The sequence below is a fragment of the Vanacampus margaritifer genome, chromosome 18 (genome assembly GCF_051991255.1).
Source record: "Vanacampus margaritifer isolate UIUO_Vmar chromosome 18, RoL_Vmar_1.0, whole genome shotgun sequence".
In the NCBI taxonomy this organism is placed as follows: Eukaryota; Metazoa; Chordata; class Actinopteri; order Syngnathiformes; family Syngnathidae; genus Vanacampus; species Vanacampus margaritifer.
The window spans coordinates 430,161-450,992 of record NC_135449.1 but is presented as its reverse complement, the minus strand read 5'-3'; the positions used below and the strand labels follow the sequence as shown (position 1 = coordinate 450,992).

At 48.4% G+C, this 20,832-nt stretch overlaps 1 protein-coding gene across 4 annotated transcripts in view; it reads left to right on the top strand.

Annotated features, from left to right (window-relative positions):
* LOC144038123 (glutamate receptor ionotropic, delta-1-like) overlaps positions 1-20,832 on the top strand; it is a 58,842-nt gene that overhangs the window by 5,954 nt on the left and 32,056 nt on the right. The window lies entirely within an intron of this gene.

The following is a 20,832-nucleotide window of genomic DNA, read 5'->3' as shown; positions in this document are numbered from 1 at the left end:
CTTCAAGCTTCGCGACGCTAGCAGTGATGACAAACTTGCGGTGATAGCGACACCTGGTGGCCAGTTGACCAGGTACGAATATTGGCGTCGTGCCACGCAGAGAAATCGAATCCTTTCAATAATCGTTTCCGTTGTTTTTTGTGTAAGGACGAACTATTTGCTGTATTAAAATGTAATGAGCTTTCGTATGATGTCATCCGCTGGTACCGAAAGCCTAAAGTTGTGCCGCGCATTCTAATAAGATGCTTGCTTTGATAAAATGGCCGCTTAAAGGAGACTAATTGTCTCCCTGATGCGTGTGACGGGAGCCAATTAAGGTCCAATCAGAGCAAACATGAAATCGTTCTTTTTTTCCTTCCACCTGAACACGTTTGCACGTTTTCTTTTTCACCTCCTTAATAACCATACTTTTTTTTTTCCTTCCTCACCGTCGTCCTTCAACGCACAATTGTGAGCAATATTATCAACATTTGGAGACAAAAAGAAAAAAAGCATTTGCTGAACGCCGCGTAACGACTTTTCAAAAGCGCTTTCGATATTTGAAGCGACACAAAATGGGCCATAACGGAAATTATGATTATGACGACAATGATGACTATTTGTAAATTGTTTTTTGGCTTCCCCAGCGTTGTCAAAGTTTGTTGGCCGTGCGCGTCCACAAGAGAATTTGCGACTGGTCGGGCGCAAAAGCTGATTGACGGACAAACGTTAGCACGTTAGCATGTTGAATTCGTCTCGTCGTTGCGCGTTTCAACGTGGCTGAGGCAGACCAGGAAGGACCAAAAATGTAGCCATGAGCAGCACACGCACACGCACACGTACACGCACGCGCACGCGCACGCACACGCTGGCTGGTGATGTGAACGTTGTTGACTGACTTACTTTTGTGCCGCTTGAATTTATTTTCCACGTTAAAAATTCAACAGTGTTCTTGTCTTGGAAATGTCGCGTTTATTGTTATTCTTAAGCCGTAAAAGGCCTTTTTGGCTCGTAGCCGGAAATCCTTCACAAGCTTCACCTGGCAGGTAAAAAAAAAGCAAACAAACACTTCAACTGATAGACATGAAGTCGTCTGGACATGTCAAAAAGTCTCGAGGACCTGCGTCTGAAACGGAACAGGAAGTCGGCCATTTTGGTTTAGCAGACATTCTGGGGCACATTTCCTGACTCAAAGGTAAGAAAGAAAGAAAGAGAAAGAAAGAGAAAGAAAGAAAGAAAGAGAAAGAAAGAAGCGTCATGCTTCAACTTGAAGTCTGCAATTTTATTTTAAATCGTCATTTTGGGGCCAATTTCTGAACTTGAAAGTTCGAAAATTGTCCCTGATCGCTCCACATGCAATTGGGTGTACGCGTCCCTTTTAACGGGACGGATGAAAAAGTCTCAGGGACCCGAGTCCTAAATTGAATGAAAAATATGATTATTGATTTTGGATTAAAAAAGCCATTCTAGACAAATTGTAGATCTCTTTCCGCACTTTGATTGGAATGCGCTAGATTGCATTTAAAATTATTATTTATTTTTTAAATGTCGCCAACTCCATCACGGTGTCAAACTTGGTACGCGATCAAAGAATCTGCCAATAAGTCATCTGACAAAATGTGCCTGGGAAAAAAAGACTTTTGACTTTTGGGCAAATCCTGCTGACGCGATGACATCACCGCGATGACATCACGAAGCTCGCGTGTGCAAAGTGCGTGTGTGCACCGCGTGCAAAATGATTGACAGGCAAAGTTTCAAAGCGTCATCTTGCGAACGGACTTTGGTTGGAGGGACTCGGCGAACGCGACGGCGAACGTCGCCTGACCTCATTTGGCCGGCGGTGCGAGCGCCGCGCGACTCGTCAACTTTGAGGTGGCGGAATCGAAGGCGGGAAAATCTCGGCAGGTCTGAGATTTGCACTCGATAAGACGCCGCGTCCCAGTTTCCGTGCCGAGTTTGCCCGCGGCGCTCGTTGGTGTTTACGCGCGACTCGCAATTCTGCTCGACTCGGAAGCGACACCTGAGCTGCGGCGCCGACGCGCTGCCACGCGCGCTTGCGGGTGGCGCTCCTGTCGAATTCTGTCATGGCGGCTTTCTCCAACTGGCCGTCGCCAACATGTGGATTGGCGGGAAAACATTAGGCTGCGTGATTGGAAAAAAAGGGGCGGGCCTAGGGCAGATGCCGACACACACAAAAAAACCATTCATCAAAAATGTACATGTATTTTTATCATTATCGGAATGTCCAGATATTGATGTTTATGGTCCTGAATGAGGCTAACGTGCGAGGCTGTTTTTGTAATGTGGGAGGAGCAGATTGAAACCGGAAAGTCCCGCCGACCACGTGCCGCCGTGCCGCCGTGCATGTAACACGCACTTGGCGTGCTGATGCGAGCGCTCCTCCCTTCTTTGGAGTGTCCAACCTTCGCCGCAAATCATCTTTTGCCCTTTTTGCTCCTCAAGGGCCTCAATGTTCACGCTGGCAAGCCCTCGAGGGATGCGCACGCGCGCACGCACGCACGCACGCACGCACATCAAGCTCGTTTGCGGTTGACATGACAACCGCCGGGAGACCACGCGGTCCGCAGTGGGCCGGCGAGGGACACACTTGTTGATGCCTCTGCAAGCGCGCGTTCAATTAAACACGCACAGCGACAACGTGTGTTGAAAGCGCACGTTCGCAGACACGCGCTGACAAGCGCGCGGTCACAACACGCACACGCAGGTTGAAACGCTCGCAAGTGATTCTGTGGTCCAAAAATGTCGTGTTTAGCACAAACGAGCCGAGTTCTGTTTTTGTTTGTACTCGCGTGCTGACAATATGTTGACAACGCGACACGGCGCGTCCGCGAGAAATGAATGAAAGATGGCGTGCCAGCTAATAAGCACTCATGTATCTTTGATGGGCCGTTGATGAATTATGAACAAGCTTCGACTGCCGCCTCGTTAGCGCGCGACAAAACGCCGCTAACGCTGTTAGCTGAGTCACCGCGCGCAAAAGCACAAACAACGCACGCGCGCCCACCTCGCCGACTCTGAGCTGGCCAGGTGAGCCGTCGCAACGGTGTGTTGCCACGGCAACAGCTAATGATTGCTAACTGGTTAGCATACGCAAGGTTACAGGTGTGTGCGTGTGTTTGTTGTTGCCATGAGTGCGTTGTGGCCTAAGATGAACCCTGGCAGCTAGCAGATAGTTAGCATGCACGCTAGCTCTCACATTTTCACACTTTGTAATGAAATATGTGCTTCTGGCAGAGTGGCTTGTCGCGCCGCTGCACGCCACCAAACACGCACGCACGCGCGCACACACACACATGACAAATTCAAACACATTCTGGAACACACACCAAAAAACACATTCTAGGTTTAGCCAAAGAGTCAAAACATCGACGTTATTTATACACGTTTGTGCGTGGATGTGTGTGCGTGTGCGCGTGCGTGTGTGTGTGATGCAAGAGTTCATGCTGTGATATGATATGATGATGCTTTGTTTCCCACGCATGGAAAGATCAAAACACTGAAGAGTCTCTGTGGGTGTTTCAATGTGTGTGTTTTGGTTTGTGTGTGAGCGCGCATCACGAGTCTTGCACGGGCTGAAGGTTCCCCGTCCAGTCGTTTTGTCCCGGAGGTGAAAGCGTCAAATGGGTCCGAGGTCGTGGCCCAGTGGTCGCTTGGAACCGAACCGAACCGAAGCGAAACGGGCGCCATCGCCGTCGCACATGCTGCCCCCCCCCCTCCCCCTCCCCGGCCCGGCCCGGCCAATCACGAGCCTCCCCGAGCGGAAGCGACAAGCCCTGGCGACTCATTATCAGAATGTCCGGAGCGATCCGTCAAAACGCGGCCGCCTGACCGCCGGGTCGCCGCGTGGACACGCAGCGACCGGCCGGACGGGTGACGTTGCCACGGCAACATGTGATGCAGCCGGCCGGAGGGAAGCTTTTATTTTGAAATATTGCAAACATTTTGGTATAAGATCAAAAAAAGTGTGGAAATTGAACGATGAAGTTGGAGATGTTTCGGCATTCGTTGATGGCGGACTTGCACCCCAAATCAGCACTCGTTTTCCTCATTCACGTTAACGAGCGAGTCGCCAAACCAATCCGATCGTTTGCTTATCGTACTTTTCCCCAAAAACGCTTCATAGTCCAAAAATGAAAAATCCAATCTGATGAAAATATGAGCCGATATTTGAAGTGACCTTCAAACTAGCGCTTCATCGTACGTTTCCAAATTGATCTTCAAAGCTGTCGTGGAATGGAAAGATTTTCATTTTTACTTTTAAAACCCCCCCAATATAAATCGGCTGGCGTGGCGCCCTCGTCAGCCGCAAGGTCGCCACGTTTGCCTTACAAGGAAAAGAAGAAGCGCTAACGGGCCACAAAATGAAACCCGAGTGGCTCGCGATGGTTGTCCGGGCCACTCGTCACTGTTTAGCTTGTTGCCATGGCGATGTCGCCGTGGAGATGAGACCAGGGGAGGCGGAGGGAGGAGTTTTTTTTGTTTAAAAAAAGACATAAAAAAAATCATTATTCATTCTTATAACTGCTCTTCAAGTGTGTGCGTGTGAGATTGACATTAATAAGATATTTTTCATCTCCAAATAAATGGCTCAATAAATTAGTGTTAACAACCGCGTTTGTTAAAAAACCAAACGCTCGCTTTGTTGATGACAGGAAGCTAAAATGCTAACGCTACCCGCTGCGTCTGACGCTCTAGCATGCTAGCTGCCGCGCGGCCGAGGTTACATCTTCTGTCATCTGCTAATCAGGCCCCAAGGGTACGACTGAGGACATTTTGCGTGCGTGCGTGGGTGCGCGTGCGTGCGTGCATGCGTGCGTGCGTGCGTGCGTGCGTGCGTGTGTGTGCGTGCGTGCGTGCGTGTGTGTGCGTGCGTGCGTGCGTGTGAGATTTTCTGCTGACCTCAGCAAAGTCTCTCCATGCTAATGGGCGACGTCATCACACTCTGCTGTGATTGGATAAAGGTTGAGGATACAGATAAGATGTTTATGCGTGCGTGTGTGTGAACTTCTGCTTAAGACAGCACACACACACACACACACACGCGCACACACACACGCACACACATGGTGTCTGCTCCCGCATGCTAAATGAGGTGCGAAAGGTTGCGAGCAAAAGGTTTGCGGTGATGATCTGGCGGCTAAGATGGAAACGTGCACCACCTTGGACTGGTCGCCAGTCAATGAGATCAACAAAAGACCGGTCGCCAATCAATCGCCAGGCACAAATCAACAAACTTGTGGAAAGGATTGCTTTCAACATAAAGTGAACAGCAAGCACTTTATTGTGGCCTCCTTTAAGAGGCGGTGCCTGCCGTGTGACATCAGCACGTGTACGTGAGCGTCTGGGTGCGAGTGTGGTTGACAGCAGCGCCTTCAGGAGCCTGTTTATATGTGGTGCTCCTTTCCCACCTATGAGGGCATATCAAGACCCCCCCCCCAAAAAAAACAGTGACTCAACAAAAAGTCCCGCAGGTGTTGTTGCGACGGTCTCGGTAGCCATCTTGTCTTGTTGGTATTGTTGTTCCTCGCCGTCACTTTTGCCTCCGTCATCTCCTTCTTGCTCTTCTTGTTTCTGTGGAACGCCGTCCATGAAATATTCATGCAGCCCCGAGGCGGGCCGGTCTGCTGCAGCAGATCGCGCCCGTCTCGGCGCCGGCAACAAAGTGGCGCGCTATCGCCGTGACGATCGCTCAGGAGTGACCGCCGTCGCCTCCCCCTCCCCCCTCCGCTGCCTCCAGTGGCAAGGGGGCGTGCACAGCGACCCCGCCCGACCCTCCATCAACTTCCAGGTTGCAAAGTAGCGTGAATGGCTTCTTACGCGACTCGTTACGAATGACATCAAATTAACTGTAAAATGTGGCTACAGATTAACAAAAAAAAAAAAGAGTATAATAAAAATCCTACCCTGGCAGCAACTTATCCTTTTCTTCTTTCCTTCCTTCTTTCTTTCTCAGATCCTTCCTTTTTGTTCCTTCTTTCCTTTCTTCTCTTGTGCTGCCCCCTGGTGGCCAAGACACGCACACCATTAAGAGCGGCACGATGGCCACTGAAACGAAGCAAAAAGTGTGACTAAAACAATTTCATTCCTTACTTTCTATTGAATTATTTGCTTTGTTTTATGACGTCGGTGCTATTCTAAAAAAAATGTCTAGATCAATTTTTGGGTTTAGGTTGGAAGGGATGAATGTCTTTCATTTGCATTTTTAATGGCAAAAATGATTTGTGGCAGGGGCAGCACGGTGGCTGACTGCTTAGCACGTCCGCCTCCCAGTGCTGAGGACGTGAGATCGAGTCCGGGCTTCGGCCTTCCTGGGTGGAGTTTGCATGGCCCCCCCCCCCGTGCTTGCGTGGCTTTTCTCCGGGTGCTCCGTTTTCCTCCCACATTCCAAAGACATGCAATGGCAGGTTGATCGGACAAATTGTCCGTAGGTGTGATTGTGAGTGTGCTTGTTGGTCTCTGTGTGCCCCGCGATTGGCTGGCAACCAGTTCGACCCCGCCTACTGCCCGAAGCCAGCTGGGATAGGCTCCAGCACCCCCGCGACCCTCGTGAGGAAAAGCGGATTTGTGGCAGTTGATGCAAAGTTTGAATGAAATGAAATGAAGCAAACATTTCGAGGGGGGGAAACAAAAGAGGAATGTTGTCTTTTGGCAAAAGAAGCAAATTGTAAAGCAAAAGAACCCAATAGTTGAAGGGTCACGTGGATGCAAATGTTTGCTTTGGTTTTCCAACATGTGCAAAGTTCCAATTTGCAAAAGCAACTTTCCTGAAAAGTTGCTGAAAACGTTGGCCATCTCTGGCTTGTTGTTCCGCTTTTGTGACGACACGCGACATCCGCTTAGCTGCTGTTTACCGGCTGCTTTATTTACCGCCGGTTATCAACACGTACGCGGCTAAAAGCGTCGAGCCCTTCAATAATGCACACTTGAGGCTTTTATTGTGTTTTGTGTCACTTGCGTTTTTCAAGCAGGCCTCGTGTCTTCATTCGCTTTGCACGCCGCCGCCGCCGCCGCCGCCGCCGAATGAATAATTGAGCGAAGGGAATCATCACGGGCGAAGTCCACAAAACCGCAGTGACAAAAAAAGTGACACTTGCGCCGTCAGTTGGTTCTGTTGGGCCTTCGGGCCACTTGACAGATCTTAGTCGTATCAAGAATTTTGCATCGACAGCGACGCCTTGAGATGCAAGTAGAATTGACTTTCCTCACAACTCCTCCAACAAGGAGATGAAGAGAAATGCAACAAATTGGTTGTCAATGATCTCTTCGATGAATGGATGAACCTCAACGGGACAAACGTAGAACTTCCTGAAACCACTGGACAGGAATTCAAAACAGAGCAATTTCTGCAGAAATTGCAGAAAAGCTGAACGCTAAGATTTGAAGGCGTGTGAAGTCGATTAAAAGAACAATCATATGAAAATGACAAGTTTTTACTTGTAGTTAAAAGACAAATGAATAAAAAGAAAGCTTACGCGGAATCAGACGAGGCGGGAATTTTTGAAGCAAGTGGAAATTCAAACGCTGTAAAAAAAAATGAACGGCAAAAAGTGCGGATGCTAAAAATCACAATAACGTCTGAAAATCGGCAACAATGTTGACGATTGCTTTCCGAAATAAAACCAGATGTTTGCAATTTTGATTCAACGCAAATAGAATGTGATAAAATGCAGAAATGGAAAAAGCTCAACTGTCAAGAAACGATGAGGAATTCAGCTGTAAACAACGAATCGATCATCAAAAGCGAAATGAAATCCATCGCGAAATGTGCAGATGGACGTTCTGACACGTCCCCAGGTCACAGCAGGTCACAGCAGGTCGACGCCGGCGACCTCTCGGTCACCTCTAGCGTCGCCGTGGCAACGCGCGGCAGAGCGACGACGACCAAAGCCTGTCGATTTTCAAGCTGGCCAAGATGGAAATTGCAAAAGTTCTTTTGGCCCGACTGAAGGTCGCCGGCTCGCTATCGCTCTCCTTCTTCTTCTTGTGCGCCGATAGCCGGCGCGCCGCCGTAATGAACACTTTGACGCCTCCGTGACTCCTTTGTGCACGCACAATAGTCAACGTTAGCAGCCGGCCCCCAAATAAAAGCTTGGCCTTTGGGAGAAAAAAAGCGACAGACTCATTAGTCGAAAAGGAAAAACAATGACTGGACTCTTCACGGGGAAATGAGCTCACTAATCTCATCAGGATGCGCTTAACACGCGCACGCGCACGCGCACGCGCACGCACACACCGCAAGGAAATTAGACAGAAGGTCTCCAAATGTAACACACAAACTAGCGTAACACAAAATCCAGCATTACACACATCATGTACAGAGGCGTGTCTAGCACATTTTTGTGGCGTGCTTAACCCCCCCTAAAGTCAATCCAAGCATCCAAAGATATTTTTTTTTCCCTTTTCAAATGTGTATCCAACATATTTTTTTCCAACTAGCTAAAGAAGTGTTAAAACTAGAGATGTCCTGATTTTTTTTTTACGTCCGAGTACACCCTCCCCCCCCCCCCCCCTCCCCCAAAAAGTCTTCTTTTTTTTTGGTGGGCACCAGGTAGCCCCCAACGTAGCACATGGGGTTTTTCTTATGCACGACGTAGCATAAGAAGTAGCCTAGCATGTCAAGTGTATGTTATAGAGTAAGCATCGTATGGTATCGTGGCAATAATGTGATAAATGAAAAGTTGCGTCCAAGGTTTGAATTTGTGCTTCCCGACTTTGTTCTTATCGGTCCTTTGTGAAACGACGTTAGCGCTTAGCGAGAACGGAAGCCAAAGAGCAAAGAAAAGCCCAACAAAGCTTCTTCTTATTCCAGCTAAGCGGCTTTGCTTTTTCTTCCTCTTCTTGTTGCCGTTGAAGAGATTTTGATGCGCCGACAGCAGATAAGAAGCTGCGGCGCGCCGGACGGCGCTCGTCGCCTTCTGTCGAAATCCCCGCAAAGCTTTTGACGTTCCGACAAAGTCCCGCCGATGACGTCCGGCAACGTCGGCCACGCTGGCGTTCGTTAGCAAATGGAAAGTGCCTTCTTCCGACTCCTGTTTGAAGAATCGCATCTTCAGCCACGCACAAAACGTCTCAAAGGAAACCAAAATGTTGACCGAAGCAAGCCTCTTCCCTCCCAGCGCTCTTGCTTGAACCAATGCACGATTGTTGACTTTTTCCTCATCGATACTTTGTGGTCAAACAAAGAAAATGACATCCAAACCAAAAAAAAGATGCTGACTTTATTGCCTCCATCTTCTTCTTGGGTTCTTGTTGCATCGGTCATGTGACCGGCGAGACGTGACCGGCGTGCGTCTTCCCGCCACAAAGCCACGTCGGAGGGAGCCAATCCAGGCCGTTTCCTCGTTAGCGCAAAAGTACATGAATGATTGATGCTCATTTGCTAAAGCGACGCGTCGCTCACTTCTACTGATTTCCCGACTCACTAATCGCTATATCAGGATTGTGGAAAAAAAAGTCAAGGAAAAGTTGAAGGCTTCCCAACGCGGCCCCGTGTTTCTTTTTCCCTTCTTTCTTCTCCCCACGTTGAACTCGCCGCCACGGCGCTTTGTTCTTCTTATCTCGCAGCAGCGCGATAAGAGCAAACATGCGGGACACATTTCAGTTTATCTTTACGCTAGCAAAGGAAAAAGAGCAAAGAAAAGTCTGATGGATAGAAGAAAAAGAAGGTACGCAACGGCCGGCAGACAAAAGCCCTTTCAAGCTAACGGCTAACGGCTAAGAGCGAGCGAGTGCGTCACACCAACAAGGCCATTAACAAGTCGGATGGAAATGGCAAGGCCGCCATTCAAAGTGCGTCGGGACGAGTTAGCGAAAGGTAAGCAAGCGCTTCGGGGCAAAACGGCAAACAAGGCTGCGATTCAATTAGATGCTAATGCTAAAGGCTAAAGGCCCGCTAATGGCTCCATGATAAATGTATCACACTGAAAGCAAACTGTTGTGCTACAGGCCACTTTTGATGGATGTCTTTTTTATTTATTTTTTTACTTGGACTGGAACACATCACTTGTAGATGAAATAAAAAAAAAAGAAAAAGTACAAACGTGTGTGTGAGGCTGACACAGCAAAAAGACGGATTGTTTTCTTTTCTCTTCGGCTGCTTTCATTCGACTTTCGGACAATCCGCTTCACCATTATTTTCTCCATCATTAACTCGGCTCGCCGGTGTGGACAAGCGGCTGCGTGTAAGACTTTGTGTGTGCGTGCGTGTGTGCGTGTGTGTGTGTGCACACTCATGAATACTAATAACAAACTCACACGGCAGATTCATTACGTTAACTCACTGCTGTTGACACCTCAACAACACACATTGCTGCTCGGGTCAACACATGCACGCACACACACACGTACGCACACACACACACACACACACGCACGCACACGCACACACCAAGTCAGACACGCGGCCCGTCGTCCTCACCGGCGAGCCGCGTTTAAGCAAGCAAGATGATGACGTAAAAGTTGGTGAAATATGCAAATTCGAAGGCATAAGGCCCGCCCACTGTTCTCAAACCGTGTTTGAGCAGCACCTGGACTTTTCTTCTTCATCATCATCATCGTCATAAAAATAATAATGCAAATGGCGTGCGCGCTTCCATTCGAGCATTCGTGTGAAGTTCTTATGATGGATGTTGAAATAAAAGTGTGAAATGAGGCCGTGCGACTTGAGGTCAGTGAGCTTCATCGCATCAGCACTTCAACTCCACTTATGTTTTTTGCACATTGTTTGAAAAAAATCAAATGCATTTAAATGGAATGATTTTTCTAAAATGAAGAAAGTCTTATTTTATGTATTGAGATGAATATTTTGCATTATGTTTGCAAAATAGTACATTTTTGTGTTCATATATTTTTAATGTCATTTATTTGAGAAACATGAATTAAGAGACGCTTACGTGATCTTTTTTATTGTTGTCAATTTAGATGATGAGTCTGAAAGGATTTTTTATTTGATTTTAATTATTAGGAAATGAAAAAAGATGAATGAAGTGTGACAGTTCGCAAAATCATTTGAACATTTAAATGATTGTGAAAAAGTTTGAGTTCATATCATGAATGACATTTTCTAGATTTTATCCCAACAAATGTGTTCAGCCAGACAGAAGGTCGTATTTTTAATTCAAATTCAAATTTTGATTTATTTAAAACGAATCTTTTAAGTCTGACGGAAAGCTGTCTTTTTTTTCCCATTTGCTTTAATAATTGAATTTCAATGATTTATTTAAACAGATGCGAATAAATGGTGACCCTGCAGCCATTTTGGATGCCTGGTGTGACACGTTGAAGACTCGCACATGATTTTTTTTTCCTTTCTTTTTCCGTCCACGTGTTTCCGTGCGAGCGTTTCTTTCTTTCCCGCTCCGGGTCTCGTTATCCAACTCCAGCTGGGAGCTTTTTTCCCGCCCGGCTTGCACTTTTTGCCCTCTGCCGGGACGCTTGGCGTGTTTGAAGACGGCGCGGGGCTTCCCTCTGCGGCGTTTGGCTCGCCGGCCGCCGCCGCCGCCGCCGCCTCTTTTTTCCCATCAAAGTGCTGAGAGCGCATGTGGACGCGTTGAACTTGATTTGTGTCCCGTCTGCCAGCTGCTGTTTTGTTTTGATTGACGACGCGATGGAAAACGTGCTGACAGGAAAGTTGCGTCCGCGTTGCATGCCTTCGCCTGACGGGGGCAGTAGTGGGGCGCCGGTCAAGATCATTGATGATGTCAGTCAGGAAGAAGACCAAGGCGGGCAAATCCAATGACGGAGGGGCCCCCATTTCCCATCAGCGCCACTGGGCGGGGCCACATAACAGCACGCACGCTTCCATCCTAACAGGATGGATGACAAAAATGTTAAATAGCGAAAAGCTGCATATCATTTATGCCCCAAAAAAGTCTCTAATATAAGTATATGCGTCATTATTCGTCTATATGTGTTTTTCATGATAAACAGGGGTTTGCTCCTCCAGGCCTCCTTCAAAAAACCCCAAAAACAAAAAATATGTGAAGTTCTGTTAGCTTTGCAAATGCTGCTTCCTGCTGTATGTTAGCATTAAGCTAGCGCTGTTAGCTTCAGTAGGCTAAAGGCAGCGAAATGCCGATGAAGCTTTGCAACGTTTTTGCAAAGTCCTCAATTTGAACCTCCAGCAACTTTGCCGCTAAGCCGTCCAGTTGCCTCCCCAGCGGCTCGGCTTGTTTGGATGGCCGTGACCACGTTTGCCGCCGCCGCCGCCATTGTTGTCGTCGCCGCCTTATCACAGGAGCCTCCCGTCAGCCAATCAGCTTCCTGCAACACTTAATGGCCTTTGTAATCAATCGCCTGCCTTTTTCCTCATTTTAAATCCAATTACCTGCTAGAGAGAGGCAGAGGGGGGGGGGGGGTATTGATGATGGCGTGCGTGTGCGTGTGCGTGTGCTAGTACGCGTGTGTGCCAGGAAGTTGAAAGAAGGAATTTGCGTTGGCAGGGGCAATTTATTATTGCTCTTGTCTGCATACAGAGATTGGAAAGCTCACTATCTCCCTCACAAACACACACAAACACACACACAAACACACACACACACACACACGGTCAATTTAGGTGTCAGTGAATGCGGATAATCTAGAAACAAGGCAAGCAGCCAGTAAACATAATTCTCATACACGCAGCATGCTCGTGTGCACGTGTGTGTGCGTGTGTGTGCGTGTTTTATCAGCAGCCTGCCGGCCTCCCCCGAAGTCCGTTCAGCCTTTCAACTTTCATATTTTCCCTCATGACAAAAAAACAAACAAACAAAAAATCGCAGTATTATCAAGAGCTCTTCTACTTACATGCACATGCGTGTGTGCGTGTGCACGTGTGTGCGTGTGTGCGTGTGCGCGCGTGACGACGGTCCGGAGGGAAAAACAACTTTGGTGCTCGTTTCTTTCTCGAGGGAGTCGAAAGTCGGACGGACAAGGTCACGATAGCCCGCTGCCGTTAGCCGTTAGCAGTTAGCTTAGCATGTCTCCTTTGAATGCCCGGCATTTTATTTCTTGAAAGGAAAAATATTCAAGCCAAGGAAAGACGAACGCAATTTGTCAGGGTCAAAGTAAAGAAAGTTTCAAAGTAAGGTTTTAAATCAGGGTTCGACTTTCAAAGTAAGGTTTTAAATCAGGGTTCGACTTTCAAAGTAAGGTTTTAAATCAGGGTTCGACTTTCAAAGTAAGGTCATTCAAACACATCCAAAAGTATGCAATTATGATGATGTGTTTTTTTCAAAAGTCCGACTTCCTAACTGAAAAAGACGACGTGTAAAAAGTTCTGCCCGTCAATGAAACGGAAGCGTCCTCTGCCTTTGAATTAGAAAAAGGGAAAAATGGCCCGAAATATTCCGCAAGCGCTTGAAGATGTTGACAAGTGCAAAAAGGCGTGAGATAAAAATAGAAGACAAGAAGAAGAAGTCTGAAGCAGGACGTGTGGAGAAGACAGAAAGACACAAAGACAGAAAGACAGAAACACAGAAACACAGAAAGACGCGTCAACGCTTGCAAACGATCGGCAAATTTGTGACAAACTCATCCTTCAAATGAGATTCAAATGTCCAAATGTCCACACGTCCACACGTCCACACGTCATCCTTCCTTCCACCTTTCTTGCACTCCAATTTGAAAAGATTCCCAAAATTGAGGACGTAAAGTCAACACATTTTCCCAGACTTTTTTTTTTCCCACTCGAGTCGTCACGACAACCAGCGACAGCCGGGACGAAACAAAAACACGGGAAAAAAAGTGGACATCATTTTGCACATTTTTCTCCTCTGACGCCCACGTCACTCACCAGGCCATGCATTAGGTAGAATGTGAGGACGGCAACACCAAGTGGACAAAAATAATACCTGCCTGTTGCTATTAAGCAGAAAAGCTTTACAGTAAATATTCCGCTAAATGTGTGCTGGCTCATTTGCATATTTTTGTCCGTGTCTCGTTGTTCTGCGATGAGTTTGAAGGCGTCACATGAAAGTCAAGTGAGACCTTTTTTTTTTTTTGTTGCTGTCCCCTGTGCCCCCGTCACTCCGCCCCCACAAGGCCCACCTGCTCCACGCTCATAAATAAGTCAACAAAAGGATGAAAGGACAAATCGGACGCAAATCAAATAATCATCAAAAATAAAAGCAGCGAGCGGCCAGCTTTCAAATCACTCGCAAATCCAAGACGCAATTTTTATTCCGGTCGTCTTTTTTTGGTAAACGACGGAAATAACTTCAAGTCGCTTTGCTGACTTTGATCAGATGAAAAAAAAAAAAAATAAGATCTCTTTTTTTTGTGCGCGTGTGATTTTCAACGAGAGCAACGAAGAAGAAACGCGACAGGCGGGAGACGACGACGCTGACGGGTCACGTCGTCTCCCGTCGCCATCAAAGCGGACGTCAGTCAATGCCGGTTAAATATAGCCAGCGCGCACGCACGCACTCTTACTTATTTAGCACCTCTTCCAACTTGAAACCTCACTTTTTAATTTCATGCACGGTGACGTCCTTTCCTGCAGCTTTTACAATGAGACGAAAAGCTTTAGCTTGTCAATAATCAACAGCACGCACACGCGCACGCGCACACACTTATTTCTCACCTGCCTGTGTGTGTGTATGTGTGTGTGTGTGTGTGTTATTTAGGTGGCGGTATTCGACGTAATATTATCTTTGATGTGGATTAGACGCAGGCCGAGCCCATGATTAAATTGTGTGCGTGCGTGTGCGTGATCCGTTGTTAAATGTCAATCGGGCCTGTTGAGCTCGAGGGAACAAATGAAAGTGAGATTGTTTGCAGGGATGTTCACTCGATTAGACGCACGCGCACACACGCGCGCGCACGCACGCACGCACGCACAGTGTTCTATATTATGAGTGTTATGATGGCTGCCAGTTTTCGTTCTAAAATGCTAGCAAAAGTTGAGGCCTGATTGCATTACTAGTAATACTAACTACTATTACTAGTCAACTGCCACTTAAGGTGACCACAAATAAAAAAAGCAGGTTGGCTCGGTACAAAATAATTGTCCATCTTCGTCAATGAAAGATGGCCGCCGGCCGGGGATGGTCATCGCTAATGCTAAATGCTAAATGCTATCTCGGTTGACGGTTCAACAACGCTAAACAAGCAACTGGGCTTCCAAAATGAAGCAATTCATCGACAAGTGATCGTCGATCAAATTGATTGGCAATTATTTGAATGACGGAGCCATTGTTTAACTTCCAATTGTCCAAATCGTCCCATTTCAGCCTCTGGATAATAAATCTTCTCTGATTTTCCTTCATCAAAGTCAGACATTTGTAAACATTTGCTTTTACTTTGGAAAACAACGACCGAATCAACGACCGAATCCGTTTCGGTTTCTCGTATCGCAACCCGCATAAAAACAAGACAAGGTTGGCAAAATCCGCCATCCGGGACGTTTGGACCTGAGGCTCAAAATCCGGACGTTTGGACAGCCTGCGACGACGACGACCACTTCTGACGTCTGCTCGCACCACGACTGCAACGTTCGCCAGCACGTGCGTCACTTACAACTAACTACTACTTTCCTACGTTCAAAATGTGCCACTTGGATCCGATGCTAACTTTCCCCCCCGCCAATGTAACGCTTAGCTTAGCGGCTAGTGTCAAAAGTCTGCTAATGAGCTCCAGGCTACGAATTTGCTGAATATTAATGAGGGCGTTTAGCAGGCTCCGGCGTCGGGATGACACGCACGCACGCACACACGCACGCACGCACGCACGCACGCACACGCGAGATCTTTGGCTGTTTGTTCCGCAGACTAAACTGAAGAGCTAATAAAAGTGCCGCCGTCAGCGATTAGCTTAAGTGGCTAAATGGCATTTGTAAAAGCGGACGCGCACGCAAAGAGCGGCGCTCGCACGAAATGAAAACAACCTTGACATGCAGCGAGCTCCTCCAATTTCATCTCTCGCGTCCACGTGCATCCGTCGTCACGGAAACATCCGACGGCTCAAAATCACTTTCACATTCACATATTTGAATTCATTTGCAATTTGAAGGAGATTTTCACGACTATTTTGAAATGTCATCTTCTGATCTGCAATGCAAGCGACGCTTGTTTTTCACATCGATTGCAACCATGTGACCATCCGTCATGTAAACAATTTCAATACAAGCATCCTTAAGGTTAATTAAGTTTGAGGAGTCGAATCAAATCAAATTGCTGAAGCAGTTTTTGACGTACTTTGCGTGAGTTCAACACTCTTGAAAATGGAAGTTTCCAAACTGCTTCAAGCGCTTGAAAATGATTTGAAAACAGTTAGCAAGTCCTCGAGTCCTCTCGTTGGATCGCCACCATTTTGTTCTTCTTCCAAGATGGCCGCCGTGGCTGCGGATTTCCCAGCAGGCTTCAGCGTCAGTCAAAAATGATGATGACAGTCAAACTTTCTGCAAACTTTATTGACACTCACACAAGTCACACTTTTTTTTATTGGGACCAACTTTTAGCCCCTCGTTGCAGCGTGCGTGTGCGCGTGCGTGCGTGTGCGTGCGCGCGCGTGCGAGCCGGTCGACATTTCCTATTGTAATCGTTCCCACTGCAGCAGCAGGAGGAGCAATAAAAAGAGGACATGAATACATAAATAGGTGCGAGGCGTTTGGTCCGCGCTTCTTGTTTGGATTCTCGACTGCAAAAACAAGACAAGAAAAAAAACAATCAAAACAACAGCAAGAGAATTTGACGTTTTTACAGCGCAAGTTTCGTAGTAGCCCGATTTCGACTTGTTATCGAGAACAGGCTCAGACAGATATCGTATCTTTTCGCTGCAGTTGTCTGAGTGTGTGCGTGCGTGCGTGCGTGCGTGCATAAGTGTGTGTGAGAGTCGCGATGGTGCAGTATGCAGATACGCTTACCCCCTGCGGTGGACAAATTGTCCTACAACTCCTTGCCCTGCTGATGGCTGCCATCCAGGCCGCTCGGCGTGTGAGTGCATGCGCACGCGAGAGAATTTGTGCGTGTGAGAGCAAGATAGTGAGATTTTATTTGTTTGTGTGAGAGGGATTTTGTTGTATCTGCTATCGCACGTGTGTGTGAGATTGAACGTGTGATTTTGTTCCTGCGAGAGCGTCTTTTAGTGCGCGCGCTCTATTGTCTGTTGTTCTTCTGGCCCGCGAGCATCGAAATCAAAGGTGGTGCAAACGGCGCGGCCATCAATCCTGAGCGAGGCGGCGGCGAGGCGGCGGCGAGGCGGCGGCGAGGCGGCGGCGAGGCGGCGGCGAGGCGGCGGCGAGGCGGCGCCTCCGCCCAGGTGCATTGTGGGCAAAGCCAGAGAGACCACGTTAACGATGACGAGGCAAACAAGGCAGCCCACCAAAACAACTTGTTGAGTGACAGTTGGGACGATCACAATTGACGCCTGCGGAATCGCAAACAAACAAACAAATAAATATTTCGGAAATATATTTGAGAGGATCCAAATAGCAAAACATTCACAACCTCCAAATGTGTCTTCACAAACGTCAGCCATCAAAACTGAATGCAAATCAAAAGCCGACTTTGCCAGTTGAACCAAATTTGTTGTCGATCTTAACAAGACACACAAAAAAAGCACCAAATTGAATTGTCGGCCATTTTAGGTGCAGGCCGCCATTTCAAGGGTGAATTTCAGGGCTGGTTCTTTGACAAAGTCGGATCGCTGTCAAGATGGAGGCGAGTTGCGGCCCGCTTTCTTCAGGGAGCGTCACGGGCTTCCCGCACTCCAAATACGAACGCAGCAATTAGAGCGCGTCCGTCGGTCGCTGCTGCTTGTTTTGCGTGGGCCGGCACCTGCCGGCACTCGTAAACGTTCCGCGCGGCGCGGGATGAACCAGGCGACCTCGGCGGCGGCACAAGAGGCCCGCTCCATTTAATCGCCATCGATCCGCCTCCATTAGCCAGAGGCGGGAAAAGCGCCGCATGGCAGAACACGTCAGGCCGGCCGGAGCCTGGAAATAACCGCGGCCTGTGAACACATCACGCCAAGCGCGATAGGAGAGCGGGATGTTCCGGGGAAGCGGCCACGCCAGACCGCCGATCGGCGCCGCGTTTCTTCTTATCGGCGCCTGCCACCGATTAACGAGCGTCAGACGGGAATCGACCGGCCGAGCGAGCGAAAGCGTTGACGCGGGACGCCGCTGTGGAGCACAAACGCAAAGTACACGGGACTCGAACACATCCCACCGGGCCACATTAACGTTGAGCCGGGTCAGTGGGTCAGAACCGGCACGTGTCATTTTCCTGCTGATGATGTTCAAAACCCGGCAGTCGTCGTCACAAAGTCATCTGACAGTTTAGACTTTTTTTTTCTCTCCAACTTTCAGCAAGACGCGCAAACTTAGACGAGATCTTCTCAAGTCCATTCAGACTCGTTACAATTTGTCTTTCTTCTTTCTTTCTTCTTTCAACCCCATATTTTAGGGACAAAATGTCTGAATGGAATTGATAAGATTCTTCAAATAAAGTGTCAAATGTCTCAAAATACGTTTTGTACGATTTTTCACAAGAAGTCAAACGCATTCAATAATGCTTGCATTTGTTGTCCTGCTCCTTCTGATGTACTCATCCTGGCCACTGGGGGGCAGCACAACAGTTCAGTCATGCAAACCATTTCACAAAATGTCCTAAGTGAGACGCTGTCATCGTCCGAGCAGATCAACAATACGTGCCTGTCAGGATTGTCATATTGTTTGTCCACTTTTTGTCTTGAAATATCGCCACGATTGATGCTATGTTCCCATCACGTGTTAGCATGAAGCTAGTAGCCAAATCCTAAGACAAAAGTCCACTAGCTTCATGCTAACTTACAACAGAACTCCCCATGGACGAGCTTTGGGAAATTAGCCATCGTCAATAAACGCACAATTTTGAAGGTTTTATGCAAAATAAAATGCGGAGTTGTAACTTTTTCCTGCTCGTCACGTGCGCTCGCGTACGAAATGCGCAAAGCGAACCCTGAGCTCCGTTGCCGTAGCGCGACAAGTGTCCCCTTCTTCCTCCTCCTCTTCCTCCTCCTGCTGCTCCTGACGTCCTTCCAGCTCCGAGTATAAATAGCAGCGTTGGAGGCGTTTTGAAACGAGTCCAGTTGAGCTCGTTCTGCTCGCCGCGGCTGCGACTTCGTCCATTATGGGCACGCACACGCGCGCGCGCGCACGCACACACCTGTACGGCAAAGTCGCAAACGTGTTTTTGGGTCTTACAGTCGGCCGGTTTGGAATTGAAGTGGATTTGAAGTGGGATGGGGGTTGCTGGTGCTGATCCAACAGTCTCCGCTTTCTCCTTAAAGACCAGAGACCGCCACCTGGTGGCCTGAAATCGCATTTTTGTCATCCGTCTGCTCAGGAAGTGCGTGGCCCCATGTGGGCCCCCCAATAGCAGTGATGCAAAATGGTGGCCCCTCCAGCAGTCGCCGCTATCGACCCTTCGACTGGCGACCAGTCCGTTGTTGTTGTTGTTGTGCTTTTTTTCCCACATAACCGGCAGCCATTGAAATGTAGCCGCTGCCCTGCGGCCGCTGACGAGCGTGACCGCACAAAACATGAAGCGGCCGGCGGATGTTTTTCTCATCGCCTCCACCTGTCAACCACCTGAAGCGGCGCCCGCGCGGAGGCCGCGTACGCCGGCTCTCATCATCATGGCGGTCAAGGAGGGCCTCTCGTCGGGGGCTCCGTAATATGCCGGCGGGCGGCACATTAGCTGCTCGGCCCGAGTGGATAGAAGGCCAATTACGCCGGCAGAGGCGGCGGCGGTGGCGGCGGCGGCGGCGGCGTGGGTGTCAGTCGGGTCGAGTGATGCTCCGGTACGCGCTCGCGGCCCACAAATGGCCGGCGCGAGAGGGTCGGATCACTTTGGCGCCGTTCTTTGGCTAACGACTCCGGCAACAGCTGAGCCCAGAATGACGTTTAACGCAAGGAAAATGCTTCGAGGTGGCACCTAAACTGGATCCGCAATAATTCATCGGCAGATTCTTCAAAAAATAAAAAAAAATCTGCAAACATCTTTTGTTTGATTTTGACGCATTTCCAACATCAGGAAAAGAAAAGGCCAATCTTTGGCAATTTCTCTCCAAGAGGACAAAAGTCACAAAACCAGTCAAATGTTCAACCTATCATTCATGTCTTAATCATCGCTAACGTTGTGACGTTGCGGCTCCCAAAAATGGGGGGGCGACAAAGGTCGAAAAGAAGGCGGCGAGTCATCCCCAATTATGACGATGATGAAGAGGATGTGATGATGATGATGATGATGATGATGATGACGATGGCCTCCAGCAGCTGCTCGGAGACGCCAGCAAATGTGACAAACTTTACAAGCGCCGCCGGCTCAAAATCTGTTCAGCCGCACACAAAAAAAAACAAAAAAAAACCTCACACTTCTGAATGTTGTTTTGGTTTCCGTGTTATGCGAATCTCCGCCGCGGCTGCAGCGGCCGGCGAACACTTCATTGTTTGCGGATGCGCCTCCACATTGACTGCCGACCAGAACGCCGCGTGTGCGTGCGTGCGTGCGCGCGCGCGCGTGTTGTTGCCGCGCGTCGGGACTTGAGCTGTTTGCTGCTTCACTGAAGCCCAAAATCAGCAACATGCACCACTTTGCTCCTGGAAAACAAAAAAAACAAAAAGAGGGAAAAAACTACAAGTGAAGTTCTGAGATGTTAAGACGGACGATCAATAAACGCGATCGTCATCGTGAATCCATCAACATCATTCAGAAGCAGTTATTGATGAACAAGGCTGCATTTTTATGGATTGGCGTCACTCAAGTGGAGTTTGAAACTCATTTGATCTGTGACGGTGGCGGCACAGTGCGCTAGTGGTCGGCACGTCTGCCTCGCAGTCGGGGGATCCGGGTTCGAGTTTCGGGTGGG